General features: G+C 41.0%; 1 long non-coding RNA gene across 1 annotated transcript in view; it reads left to right on the forward strand.

The window, feature by feature from the left end:
• The first annotated feature begins 63 nt into the window (after positions 1-63).
• Positions 64-15126, forward strand: part of LOC131404740 (uncharacterized) — a 49531-nt gene continuing 34468 nt past the window's right edge. Inside the window, exon 1 of the long non-coding RNA XR_009219843.1 lies at positions 64-198. This is a non-coding gene — a long non-coding RNA (uncharacterized LOC131404740). The remainder of the gene's footprint in view (positions 199-15126) is intronic.

A 15126-nucleotide genomic window follows, 5' to 3' on the forward strand; every position in this document is an offset into this window, starting at 1 on the left:
AGGACAGACTGAAACTGACATTAGTTCTTGTTGCTTCTAACCTTGATTGTACGTGTTTCTTGCAGAAACTAGAGCCTGTCATCAGAATTGCCAAACACACACCTGGTCCAGGAGTCAGAGACGCTTAGCAAGGATCTATGGAAGGTGTAGCAGTTGGAGGCTCCACTGCTGCTTCACAATAATGAGGTGAGCTAGCAGGTAAGTGACAACACTCTTCAAACCTTTCACAGGGATCTCGCTATGGCCCACCCTAACTGGAAACGTACAGGAAAAGGAATTTGGGGAAATGTAGTTCAGCCTAGCCAAGTTGACACTGCACAAAGCCACTGCTCTCAGGTGTTAGCACTTTTCCTTCCATCCTCCACATCTCCTAGCTTTCTTTTGTATTTTCTCTTTACCCTTTCCTGCTGACCTCTAGAGAGTTTCTCAATCTGATCTTCCAACACCTTGATTTATTCATCGCCTTTATCCCTCTTTCTATATATCTTGTCTATTGTTTTATTCATTTCGGCTATTATATATGTCATACCTAATACTCATTTTGGTCTTTTTTTATGTTTTTGTGTTCTTGCTTCATATTGCTGATATCAGCCTTAGCCTCTTAATATATTCATCATTATTTTAATTTCTCGGTCCATCTCTTCTCACAGCTCTAATTTAGATTTTTTATATTGTTGAGTTTGTTGTCTTTCTTATATAGTAGTTGTATTCTTTATACGGATTTTTGGTTATTTTGTCCCAAGAACTCCTCCTCCCCTTGGAGTATCAGTTACTACATGTGGTTCTGTGTTGGGAATGGGCTACAGTCCAGCCTCTGGTTGATGGACATGTAGGTGAATTAAGGCCAGGAAAGAGAGCCTCAGGGGCCACAGAACTGGTGCTGATCACTCCAATTTGCCCACCATCCACAAATAACTTCTCTGGTGTGTCTTTCCCATTTAAATTCTCTAGAAGCTGTCTCCATAAACTTACTCCCCTTGCCCTGGGGTTTTGGAGTGGGAGGGGTACAGTGGTGGATACCCAAGGGTAGCTGCACATCCACCCTTGCGTCCCTCCTTACTCCCGCAGGGCTTCCGCACGTCTCTTGTACTCTCATGATCCCTGCAGCCTCGGCTGTTGCTGCCAGTGTCTGCAGTGATTGGCAGCCTGCGATTGTCCACGTTGGGGAGAAGCCAGAGCAGAACAGAAAGTTGTTCTCCTTTCCCCTCTCTTCTCATAGCTACCTCTAGCTGCCTTCCTCCCCGGCTGAAGCTGGTCTTTCCTTTCCCTCCCACCCCCTACTTCCCCCTCTCCCGCCTCCCATAACAATTCCTGAGTCTTCAGACTCCCCAGGGAATTCTCATAAGTGTTTTATTTTATTTTTTTTTGTTATTAGTTCCTCAAATCCAGGTTTCCCTCTGGCTTCTATAGTTTCTCTAGGGTTGATTTTCAGGAAGGAGCCAGTGGCCAATGCAGTTTGTCATTTTGACAGGATGAGAGAATGGTTTATAGAATGAGCAGGTGTACCATTGAAAGGGGAGAATTTGAGACAGCAGATGTATGAGTCTTAAGGGAGAGGCTACAAATGTACACCAAAGGATGGTTTTTTTCTACATTTAACTTTTTTATTTTAATTAATATGTGTGTATATGTATGTATAAGTGTATATATGTATATAAATATGACTTTAAAAGTGAAATAATGCTGTCAGGCTTGTAATGAAAACAAGCAGTCTTCACCCCTTCCTACTCTAAAATTGTGCTCCCTCAAGGCAACAATTTTTGATAACTTAAAAAAACCTGTTTCTTCGCTGTTTACTTCCACATTCTAAGTAACATGCTTATATTACGATTTCTTGATTTTTAAATGTTAGATATTATCCTTGGCTTCCTAAAGTAGAACATGAGGACTTGGTGCTTGTATCCCGCTCTATTTCCCTTCCAATGCACTCTCTTCTCCTTCTTACTCCAGCCTCCCCATACAGTTGCATCACTGCTTCCATTATCAATATTGAATGTTTACACTATCAGACCCATGCAAATGCTATTCATACCTGAGACATGTAGCATGCTAAGATTTTATTTCCTTTCTTATATACCCTTTTGTTTTCTTAGGGTTAATAGTTGCCTCTTCCTCCAATTGTTCAGTGCTCTCTGTGCCTATCATAATTCTATGGATACTTTCAATAGAGTTGAAAACATCAGGTAATCTGTCTAATTCTTCCCCTCCCCCCTTCCCATCACTTCTGTGCAAGCTCTATCTTCTTGCTCACACCAGAGTGCTGTTTAGACTTTCCCTTCTTCATCATCTTGGGAACAACATTTGCCTGTGTCCCTGTGTTAGATCTCCTATTTCCTAATTTTGTATCTACCTCTTTCTTGATTCATTCCCTTGAAAAAAACTAGTATCTTCTGGTAGCTTCCTAAGAAAGAGTCTAGAAGAGGTAAAAGTCCAAGTCTGCATGTAGTGGTCATTTGTCATTGAGGATGCCCCAAATTTTTGAACACCCTCTTCCCATCATTTAGCAGTTTCCCACATTATAAATTCCCACACTCTTAACAAAGAACATTTTCCAGTTGTTAGATTGCAGGCCTATGGTTTTGATTCCACCAGCCAGCTGCATCTGTTCCAGAGTCAGAATCTGGATCCAGAGCTGAATTACTTGGGAAAGAGGCAGGGCCTGAGGCTTCCATTTGGCAGGTGCAGATCTGGGCGAGGCAGCGCAGCAGGGTCCTGGAGTCCAAAGTGTGACTGCAGCACCCGATTTAGCATCTCCTGACGATGGCAGAGGCAGAGGTTGGAACTGGCACCCATTACTGCTGCCTCCTGGCTTAGTGGTTTCCTTTGCCTCGGTGAGCAGCTCTGTGCTGTGGTGCTGGGGTGTCACTCCTGGAAGCGCAGTCTATGTCTTGTCCCTCACTCTGTGAGCTCTCTCCATCTCATAACTACTCCTTTCAGCTTAAACTGGTGTCTTAGTCTGTTCAGGCTTCTATAAAAGAATACCACAGACTGGGTGGCTTAAAACCACCAGAAATTTCTCACAGTTCTGGAGGCTGGAAGTCCAAGATCAGGGTGCCAGCAAGGCTGAGTTCTGGTGAAGGCCCTCTTCTGGGTTGCAGATTGCTGACATCTTGCTGTGTCCTCACACGGTAGAAGGGGCAAGGGAGCTTTCTTGGGTCTCTTTTTTAAGGGCATTAGTCTCATTCATAAGGGCTCCATCCTCATGACCTAATCACCTCCCAAAGTCGCCCTTTCTCCTAATACCTCACACTGGGCATTAGGATTTCAACGTATGAATTTGGAGGAGACACAAACATTCAGACCATAGCAACTAACTAGAGTAACTTCTGCTATTTTTAACTAATTTGGCCAATATGCCTTATATGCCTAAAAGTGTCTTGATTCTACTTCAAGACATAAGAGTTTGATTGAGAATAGAATTCTAATTTGAAAACCATCTTCCCCCAAATTAGAAACCATTTCTCCATTGCCTCTGGCTTCTAGTGTTGTTGCTGAGAAGTCTGAAGCCATTCTTTTTCCTGAGTCTGTATGTGATTTACTTCTTCCTCCAAAGCTTTTTTGTTTTATCTCAAAGGGGTATTTATTCTTAATTTTTTTTGTTTTTTATATTATAAAGTCTACAAATAGTCATATTTAAGGAGTCAAGAGTTCTATATGTTGCCTTATGAAACACAACTGTTTCCTCGTTTCCTTACCATTAGAAGCAACCACTTTCACTACTAGTATATACAAATATATAATTAAATGCATTTTTAGCACTCATGAAATGGATCCGAAGAAGTCTTTCAAAATCCTCACGTTTGGCTGTTATTCACCTTTTCAAGAAAGCATTATACATAAAAGTAGATGACTGCCTTGTACCTGAACAGACTTTAGGGTGTAGGGGTTAGAGATCTGGTAATAGCGGTTGTTGGTGAGTTTTTCCTCCCCTTTCACTAACTTGGTGGTAGAATCTGAGCCTCGGCTGGGGTCTGAAAGTAGAAGGGGCCTCTAGTTCTAGGCGTGACAAGAGGTCAGGTGGTTTTGGGTCCATGAGGTTCCTGGTACCACCATCCAGAATGGGGCTCCTGACATGGGGAAAAGGCCAGGGAGTGAAATCGAAAGAGCTGCAGTAGGAAGCCCAGGAAAGTCGATGTGGAGCTTCTTGGCTGAGCCAAGCACTCGGGGATTGGAATCTCCCCCCATGGAACCTAGAAAAACCACTGTAGCCTGGGAAGGAGGTGCAGTGGCAGAGGCCAGCCTCAGCTAATCACTTTGGATCCTATTTAAGCACCAGTAGAAACAGCTGCGTCAGGCAGAGGAAGCCACTCGAGGCTGTCCAGGCTTCAGCTGCAGTTTCATTGGTGTGCCTACTCATCCTAAGTCAACTAGCTGCAGTAGCTGCTATTAATTTCTCCAGCTTTAAGGGAGTATATTTGGCTCCAAAGTAGCAAAGTAGTGAGATAGGAACAAGCAGGAGTCCCTTCTGAGACTTTTTAGCATCCTGGAATTTCTACATGTATGGAAGGGGCAAGAGGATCCAGAAGATAAACTGATTTCCTGCTAATATGGACACTGGGGTCTCGAGTGTGGCATCAGTGAATGATGGCTGTCATTCAAGAAAAAACCTGTGAGATAAGACATACTAGTTACACATGTTATATTTTACTGATATTATCTCTCAACCTCTCCTGACACTATCAGTTCTGGTTACCTGTTGTTATGGACCTAATGTGTCCCCCACAAATGCATATGTTGAAATTCTAACCCCCAATGTGATGGTATTAGTGGGTGGAGCCTTTGGGAGGTGATGGGATTAGTGGGATGGGATGGGATTAGTGCCTTTAAAAAAGCAACTCCAGAGAGCTCTTGTCCCTTCTGCTGTGTGAGGACACAGCGAAAAGGTGACTGTCTATGAACCAGGAAGTGGCTCTCACCAGACACCAAGTCTGTAGGCACCTTGATCTTGGACTTCCCAGCCTCCAGAACTATGAGAAATAAATATTTGTTGTTTAAACCACAGTCTATGATACTTTTGTTATAGCAGCCTGAATGGACTAAGACCCCTGTGATTTAATATTTTTAGCACTTGAGGATGAGAGGTTGGGGAGAGAAAGGAGCACAAACCAGGAGGGACTAGACATGACATGATTTTCTGTGTCCAAAGCTCTACCCCAAATGGCCCCTATTGAACCAAGGCAGTTTCTACAACTCACAAACATAAAATTGAATCCAATCTGTATATTTCTCTGTGCAGAATTGGGCTTTTTATCAAAGATAGAGAAGCAAAGCCCAACAGCTTAAATCTAAACATGGGAGCTCGGACCTTAGTTTCTCTGAACAATAGCCAAAGACAAAAAAACTCAAACCTCCCCCCCAAAACCATAAAACAAAAACCCCAAACAAACAGAAATAATTGGTGCATCGTTAGATTCATACACCGGGGTGAATAACACAGTTTCGACAAACAATGATAAGCCTGATAGGGAACACGGAGTAGTATAAGCTGCTGAAGCTTTTCAGGAAATGACAAGAGGCAAATAGCCCAAACCAGGCCCCACATCTGTGACTCTTGCTAAATGGCCTGTCTGCTCCATCATGGCTGTTTTCAAGATCCTGGAAATCAGTTCTCTAGCTTAATCCAAGGTGAATTGGACCCATGGAATCTTTCGGTCACACTCAATTCTGCCGTAGTCGTGTTTGCACAGACGTCATGTCAGCTGTCCTGACTCCTTGGGTGATGTGGGGCTGTAGCTATGACTGTGACTAATGAAAGACCTGTTTGTCCCTTGTAGTTAGGGAGAAAGGGCCCTCAACAACAGTTCCATATAGTGTTAAATGGAAGGTGTGGGCTGGAAATGAACAAATGGATTCCAATAAGATAAGGGAGATTATTTTAATTTGATAGCAAATGCTTATAACTTGAAGAAATTCAAATTTGGGAGGTTCTAGTCAAGCATTTTTTACTAGAAAAACCAAATCTCTAAAGTAAGCAAAAGTAATCAGAATGCATCAACTCAAGAGAGAGCAAGATACGGCACTTGGAAAGGAAAAGTAATAACGACAATAATAATGTTCAGGCTCTTTCAATAAAATGTAATGTAACATTAAGAATTTCTTGGAAAAAACCAATCAACTGGTCTTCTCTCTTTCTCTATGGCTCTATATTCCACATGAATTATTCACTGCTGTGGTTAGTCCCTTGTGTCGGTGCATCCCTAAAGAATTCTGGGGTTGTAAGTAACAAGAAAAGTAAAATTTGTAATATTTTATTTAACGATAAATGTTAATTAAGGCTTTATTTATAAATGATTATCTGTTTGTTTTTAACCTGAATGCTTCCTCAATTTGAGGTATTGATTTTATTCCATTTAAATCTAGGATTCTTACTGTGTACGTTGTACTCTGGGACATTATGCATCTTTTTAAATTCAAAATACCCTATTCACAGAAAGAGTGATTTTTCCACATTGCTCGCTAACTGTTATCTTTCCAAGGCCTCTGAGGAATGGCTGTGTAATGTGTTACATTGAGAGAGAAATCAAGCTTGAGGCAGTGTTTTCCAGGCACTTCTATTTACTCAAGCTGGGTGTCAGAACTCTAATGTAATGTTCAACTTATGTCTATTTGGTATCGGTATGATAATTTTGAGAGTCTTTTTAACTGAGGGCTTTATAAAGATAATAAAATAATTTTTTAAGAATAATAAAAACCAAACCCTGGAATTAAAACTAATTATCAACTTCAGCATTAATATAGACAACAAACTACAGTCATGTGTCTTGTAAGGATGGGGATACGCTCTCAGAATGTAGGCATTTTCACCGTTAGGTGACCTCGTGGTTGTGTGAACATCATAGAGTGTACTTACACACACCTAGGTGGTATAGCCTACTACACACCTAGGTTATATGGTAATAATCTTATGGGACCACCATTGTATATGCAGTCTGTTATTGACTGAAAGGTTGTTATGTGGCACGTGACTGTACAAGCTATCATAAAGTGGACTTTGATCTCATTTTCCAGTGCTCTCTCCTCTGTACAAGTGGCTCAGGGAATGTTTTCTGTTAGGATATCTGTTCTCTTGGGTTCCTCTTTTCATGCTCTTCAGTATCCCAGGATCTGTGTGCTGGGCCATATTGCTATTTTCAGACTATTCTCTGGCTCTACGTATGTCAGAGCTAAAGTTTGCTTCAAGTTTGGGCTTTACCAATTGTTTCTGTAGACCCACTTGAGTGTGGAATGCTCTAGAAAATACTGATGTCCTGCTGTACTTGTGTACCTGGGAGAAACTATGGATTCTGTGCCAGTCTCTTCATTCTCTCCTTTTCATCCAAGCATTGTCTGACATCCACCTTCTCTCTTCTAGCTATTGTGTGGTACTTTTGCTATTCTCTTGGGTGATATGGAGGGTTCTTTTCACCTTCTTTTGGCTGAAAGAGTGTCTCCATCATGCAGGTAAGGTGAAATAGATTCATCCATTGAGTGGTACCAAGATATTTCCTACTCAGTGCCATTAAACAACCCCCAAGCAACAGTGGCTCAGGAGATGTATGATTCCCCTTTACAATGCATGCAAGGAAACCACTTAGACACAGGATGTGTGTTGCAGGAGTGGAGAATTCCTCTCTCTTTCTTTCTTCCTCCCTTCCCTTCTTATTCCTTCCAATTACTTTGGAAAGAAGTTTGACTTACCACGTACTGGACACAGAAGTGGTGACTTGTTAACCCAAATTCCCACACAGTCTCAATCTTGACTCTGCATCAGATTCTTGACTAACAGCTTTTAAAAAAATAAGAAGCTTGGGCCCCACTTCTAAACTACTGAAACAGAATCTCTGGGGATGAGACTTAAGAGGTCTGTATTTAAAAAATCTCCACCCTTTAAAAAAATCCTCTAATGTGCAACCAGGTGTGAGAACCCACAGCCTGAATGTTGCTTGCTGTGGCCATGGTGTGTCAAATGCTACATCTGATCACACTGATTACGTTGGAGTTAGTTTAGGTTGATTTAACTCTCTCTTTGATGGCCTGGCTAGAGGGACAGAATATTGACAGTTGTCTTGTCAGACTGCCAAAGTTCAAATCCTGAATCCACTCCTGTGTGTTTTATTGAGCAAGTTATTTAATCTCCCCATGTTTTGGTTTATTCATCTATAAATAGGCATTAAAAACCTATCACATAGCACTGTTGGGTGATTAAATGAGATGAAACACGTAAAGCACTGAGAACAGCACCTGACACATAGTAAATCCTGGCAAAATATTAGCCATAACCATTCTATGATCGTGATTAAATCATAGGGGTCTCCTAGAGCTTGAAAGGACTCTAAAAGATGATCTGGTCCTCAGGCAGTTGGATGTTATTATGATCCCCATTTTACAGATTAGAAAGCTCAGGTTCTTAAGTGATGTGCCTGCTCAAGACGATTCAAGATGAAAATAACAACAATTATAATAACAAAAACAATAACAGGTAATATCTATTGTGTGTTTACTACATGCCAAATACTATATTAATTGTTCGATGTACATTATATCATTAACCCAGGGCTGTCAACCTTTAATGTGCACACAGAATCACCTAGGGAGCTTGTTAAAATGTAGATTCTGATTCCGTAGGTCTGGGATGATGCTCAAGATTCTACATTTCTAACAAGCTTCCAGGTGATGATGGCGCTGCTGGTCCAAGACTCACACTTTAAATAACATGGGTTTAACCTAAACAATGACCCTATCTAATGTGTACTAGTATTTAGTTTAGTTTTGTTTTGGTAAGGAAGATTGGCCCTGAGCTAACATCTGTTGCCAATCTTCTTCTTTTAGCTTGAGGAAGACTGTTGCTGAGCTAACACCTGTGCCAGTCTTCCTCCATTTTGTATGTGGGATGCCACCACAGCATGGCTTGATGAGCGGTGCATAGGTCCTCGCCTGGGATCCGAACCTGTGAACTCTGGGCCGCCAAAGCGGAGCATGCAAACTTAACCACTATGCTACTGGGCCAGCCTCATGTTCCCCCAAATTTTTAAGTCATGTCTCTACTTAAAGCAGAGACTCCTATGAATTGTTTTATATATTTTTAATTGTACATCACACTCCCTAGCCCTTTCCGCCAGAATGCTCCACCCATGCCTGTGGCTTCTCTTGCCCATAAAAGTCTTAAATTCCAGCTAGGGTTAAACCTAATGCTCAGGTCACTCCTGAGCTGTAACACTCACTCCCACTCTTTTTAATCCTGACCTTATTTGGTTTGGACCCATTTCACCAAGTTTAGAATTCTTGGCTCTGTATACTTAATTTGGATCCTGAGCTCTCCTATACCTTTTCTGTCTTAGCCTGTGCGGCAGACACAGAGATGCACTGCTCAGGCCCCCTTTGAAAAGAAAACTTGTTGCCCAGCTTCAAGGAGGAGAATTAGCTGATACTTCCAACTGTGAACTCCTTCAGGTCTGCTTCAGCTTTGGAGCTCAGGCCAGCTCTTCTATGGGCCCCAGGCCTGGCCATTTCCACTAACGCTGACCCCTCTAAGTGTGCTCTTTGCTCAGAGCTCCTCCTTGGGCTGGCAGAGACTTCGTCAGGTCGGCATCATGGTCTGAGGATGCCCCATGCCCAATCCTACTTTGTCCTTTTCTTTTCACAAATATTACCCCCCAGTATAGTAAACCTTTTGCACTCCTGACTCCATCTCAGCCTCTGCTTCCCAGAGGTCACAACCAACACCTCCCACTACTCAAGTGAGGGCTCCCATTCAACCTAATCCAAGTTACCAACCCCCAACTGGTACCTGGCTAGGCATGGCCTGGTACTCACTAGACATCTATGACCAAGCAGGTGCTTAATTGTATATAATCACTCAATAAACAGGTACATGTTGAGTAACTATCGTGTACACATATCTTCATAAGCATAATCACCTCTTCTAAATGTCTGAGATAAAAAACAAATGTGGCAAATTTATATACCATGCCTCTATTTAGCCTTTGGTTTCCATGGTGAATTGTTTGCCAGAGCTTAAACTTTAGCAATTACATACTACATCTTAGGATCATTTGGTGCTGCCTACGTAATTACAGTGTTATAATATAGTAGAGAAAAACAAATGTCACCAAAATAAGAAGTGACCAGATATGTCTATAGTGAAAAAATACAGTGACCATGAGTCAGCAACATTGAACTGGAGTTCAAAAAGTAAATCACATAGTGGATTCAAAAACATAAACATAGAGTAAAAGACTCTGAGGGTTTTTTGTGTTTGTTTTTTGGTGTTTTTTGTTTTTTTTTCTAGTATATTAATACTACCCAGAATCCTGGATCTTGGATGTAATTTCAGGTAGGGAGACTGACAGTTGTCAACATGATTTACTTTGATGGCCTCTCAGAAAGCCCCGACCCCACCCCCATATCCATTTATCCCTATGTTGAGGTGTTTGGAGTTTTGAACGGGGGTAGGTGGGGGGGGGGAATGGTAATTTTTGAGTGTGGGCTATTCTTCCAAAAGTGCAGGCCTGTGTCACTGCTATTTAGATGCGTGAGGCTATCAGTGGAGAGGTGATGAAAAGAAGGTCTGGGCATCCAGGGGACAGAATGAGATCTTTCAGTCTCTGAAGAGGGAGAAATGACTGAGAGATGGAGACAGTGTCAGGGAAGAAGTAAAAGACAAATCCAATTTTGATTATAGCAGCTTTTGGGTACCATAAGAGAGTCTTAGAAAACCTATGGAGAGACTGAAGTAAATCATAAAGTGGAGGGCTGGGCAGAAAGGTTTCAAAAATACCTTATTAGGTCAAAAAAGAGAGGTGAACTACCACAGAAATCATGAGCTATTCTCCAGAAAATGGAGTTTGCTTGATGCAGAAAGGGTAACAGGTTAGATCTAAAGTAGAATCTCTTGTCAACAAAGACTGACATAAATTAACAAAGGATGTTGTGAAATTCACATCCATTGAAGATAGCTCCGGTATGGCCCTACAGTGAAGTTGAGAAAACAAGAAATAACCAATTTAAAGACCTTTTAGCCCCACAATTCTCTGATTTATGGAAAAAATTAACATCTTTACTTTTTCTACTTCACCTACAGTCTGACGTGCATGCAGCAAAGGTATGAGTGTAAAGTTTTCTGAAATAAATAGTCTAGAAACCCACCAGAGCACACACACAGTGAGGTGACTCTGTCACCCATGGAGCAGCTAAAATGACATCAATAAATCATAAAATATGCCCAAGAGGGCATTATAAATCATTTAGAGTTGCTATTAATATTTTAGACATGTTCATTTTTAGCAGTGTGTTAAGTTTTAGTGTTTGCATTCCATTTTAATTCGGCACTTGATAATTGAAACATGAGGCTGTTAAAAAAGTGATTTGGGGTTATTTTTTGCTAATAACTTAAGGATTAAATAGAACAAGAGAACTGATTGTTGCTAGCTTCATTTTCTCTAAAATTCCTGCCTGGCACTTTGGGCACTGCTTCTCTTGGAGTGCGATAGGCTGATAACCATTGTGGTCTTCCTTAGTGAGACTGGTGATAATTCTCCTTTCTGGCTGTGGAGCTCTCACTACTCAGGAATGTGGCAGTATGGTGGCTAGAAAGGTGGCCGATTCTTCCTGGGTTGTCCAGGACTTTCCTAGTTTTAGCAGTGAAAGCCTCAAGTTCCGGGAAACATGTCAGTCCAGGTCAAACTGGGATGGCTCGTTACCCAGGCTTGTCTCAAAATTCAAAAGAATATTCATTGGCAGTACTGGACCCAGGAAAAATGATGCATTTCAACTCATTCATCTTTAATGCCTTCTTTCTTTCTGTGACCTGTAGGCCCCCAGACTCTTGACTTCTTCAGTGGCTTTATGCTTTCTCTAGTTGGTCAGTCCTGCTGGACTATCCCACTGTGAGTATCCACTTCTTCCATATTATTAAGAGCATCCCAAGTTATTAGTAAAAACTACTAAGAATCTATTCACTGAGAATCTGTTTTGTGCCCAGCAGTATGCTTAGGATTTTATATTACAATATTATAGTTCTTTACAAAAACCCTGCGAGGAGGCTATTATTAATCCTACTGCTTATAAGGAAACTTAGGTTCAGAAGGTTAAGAAATTAGGGACAGATCTCAGAACTGGTCTTTGGAAGCTATCTTTATTCTAAAGCCTGTGGGTTTTTCTTAATCAGAACTTGATCCCTTAGGAACTTGGCTGCTAATACTTATGACTTCAATGAGTGGATCTTTGCTAATAGATGCTAATATGTTTGTGATAACTCATACTTCATGAATTATGACTTATTAGCCACCTCTTCTTAGAATACTCATTTTCTTTTAAGCACTAAGAAGTAATTCAGGTAGCTGCCTTCAGGGTACCAATGCTGTCTCAGAATAGGGCTGTACAGACCAACTGGCTTCACTTTTCCCAGAGTTGGTAAGGAGTAGACTGTATCTGCTAGGATTCTTGATAGTGAGTGACAGAAACTCGACCCTAACTAGATGCAGGAGAAGAGTGTGCTTACTGAATTGCATAACTGAAAAGTGTAAGGGTATCTCTGGCTTCAGGTGTGGCTGACTCAGGTACTAAACAGCTTCATCAGGACATTGTGCCTCTCCATCTGTCGGTTCTGTTTCCCTTTGTGTTGGCACTATTCCAGGCAGCCTTTCCCATCACAGTGATTCCCAGGAGCTTTTGGCTTAGATCCTCTTGGTTTATCAACTTCAGGAAAATCCCAGAATTTAGTCAATGGGACTGATTTAAGTCATGTGTCTCTCTGAATCAATCACTGTGGCCAGGGAGATGGAATACTCTGTTTGCCTAAGCCCTAGTCACATATCCATACTTGGATTTGGGGATGGGGATAAAGTCAGACTCATCTGAATCACGTGCAAGTGGGAGGAGCATGCCTTGTCAAAGGAAGATGGAGGTTTATTACCAGAAGAGGTGGGAGAAGTGGATTCTGAGCAGGGAAAAAGTAGAGATGGACACTTGAAATAGCTAGTTAAATTGAGTTGGTTTGAAGATGAAATGAGAAAATATAAAAGCATTTTATAAACTAAAAAGTACTGTGCAATTTAAAAAAATGCTCTCCTTTTATTAATTGATGCACTGCTCCACTCAGAGTTTAGAAATGAAAGGCTTTAAAAGCCTGCACTTTGATTTGATTAGTAGATCATTCAATATAAACCCATGCAAATAAAACCAGCATAGCCTTCCTGGGGAAGTACAGCTGTGGCATATTCTTTTTTTTCCCCATTACCTTATGGTAGAGAGACTTGTGCAGGGGGTAGAGGTAAGAGGAGCTGGATAGTCTTGCATATCTAGCAAGGTCTATGGTCAACTAAATGTGCTTTCCTCTCCTCAAACCTCGCACTTTATTTTAAAAAGTAAATATGAATTTTCTTAATACAAATGAAGTTTATATACAATTTAATGTAGGTGTAATGTGGTAAGTTCATCGTATAAGCATCAACTTTAAATGATTGCTACCCAATCTAATTCTACTTTTTCCCCTTTTGTTTCTTGGAGAGAACTTTTGCTTTTCTCTCAATATTTCTGCTGTTTAGAAACCTATACAGCCACTCCCATGACTCAGGAAGTTTCTGCTCGGACGTCAAAGCCCAGGAAGGCAATTTCTCTCCAATTTTATTACCTTCCTGGAACTCCTCAGGAAGAAGCCAAGGTGTGCCCACATACCCTGGGCATTTCCAGGGCCTTTTTGGCTCACTGTGCCTGCCCTGAATCTCATTTGCTCACAGAAAAGAAAAAAAATCCCTTAGGCCACATGGTTCAGCTTTCAGGAGAGAAAGTGTATGTACAATGCATCCTTCTCCCTTTCAAATCCCATTTATTCATTCTCCTTCACGTTAAATGCTCATCTCCACCGAAAGTGTGCTTTAATCAAATCTAGAAACACTTAGAAATGGAAAAACATAGACTCCCAAAAAGACACGGCAAAGTGCATGAACATATACATATAATTGTAACTTTTATGGATATTTTATTATAGAAAATTTTGTTCATAAATTTTTTTAAAAAAGAAGTAAGTAAAAAGAAGATTTAGGGGCTGACCCGGTGGCATGGGCGGTTAAGTGTGCGCACTCCACTGCGGCAGCCTGGGGGTTCACCAGTTTGGATCCTGGGTGTGCACCGACGCACCACTTGTCAAGTCATGCTGTGGCGGTGTCCCATATAAAGTGGAGGAAGATGGGCATGGATGTTAGCCCAGGGCCAGTCTTCCTTAGCAAAAAGAGGAGGATTGGCAGATGTTAGCTCAGGGCCGATCTTCCACACACACACAAAAAAAGAAGATTTAAAAATCTCCTATATTCCACCATCTAGATATTAGCACTATGAACATTGTGGAGCCTATTCTTTCAGATTTTTGGGGAGGAAGGAGGCCCTGGCATTTGCATATTTTTTTTTTCACTTATAAAAATGAGATCATGTTAAAACACTCATTTATAACTGCTTTTTTCACATAACAGTATCTGATTGGTATTCTTTTCTACAACAGTTTATTTATTACAGGAATTATGTCTTATTCTTTTTCTACTTAAACATCTACTTTAAAATATTCTTGAATAGAGTAGCAATTGCTAAATACAAATGTATAGAGGTTTTTCTCTTTGCATTAATGTGTTGTTGCCCCTGCCAAGAGAGATGTTTGTATTTTAATATTGCTCTTCTGTAGATGCCTTAGTGCAAGGAGATAAATCTAACAATTGGTCTCATGGGGGACATTTTAAAACAGAGCTCACTTATTATTTTCATCATGACACATAGTCTGTCCATCCCTTTGCCCATAAATTGACCCCACTCTACAGAGAGACTTATCCCTTCTTCCTCGATGAGTGTTTATAGAGGGAAGGGAGGAATTAGACTCAACATTCATTTTAAGTGGCACTGATTAAAGATCTCCCTGCTTATGATTGGCATATTGTATCAGTGCCAACTGCACCTTTGAACACATTCATGACTGGTACACCGGTTAGCTACAATTACATTTTAAAGTGTGTGCTCCTCTATTTAATTGTCTGTGGCTCACAATAATGTTACATTTTGGAAAAGGGACGAGGAGATATCACACTATTAGCATATTTCTGTTACTTGTGTTTGTCAGAAAATTCCTTTATGAACAAACATATTTTTCCTGTGCCAATATCTTCG

Source organism: Diceros bicornis, chromosome 1 (assembly GCF_020826845.1).
Source record: "Diceros bicornis minor isolate mBicDic1 chromosome 1, mDicBic1.mat.cur, whole genome shotgun sequence".
NCBI classification, from domain to species: domain Eukaryota; kingdom Metazoa; phylum Chordata; class Mammalia; order Perissodactyla; family Rhinocerotidae; genus Diceros; species Diceros bicornis.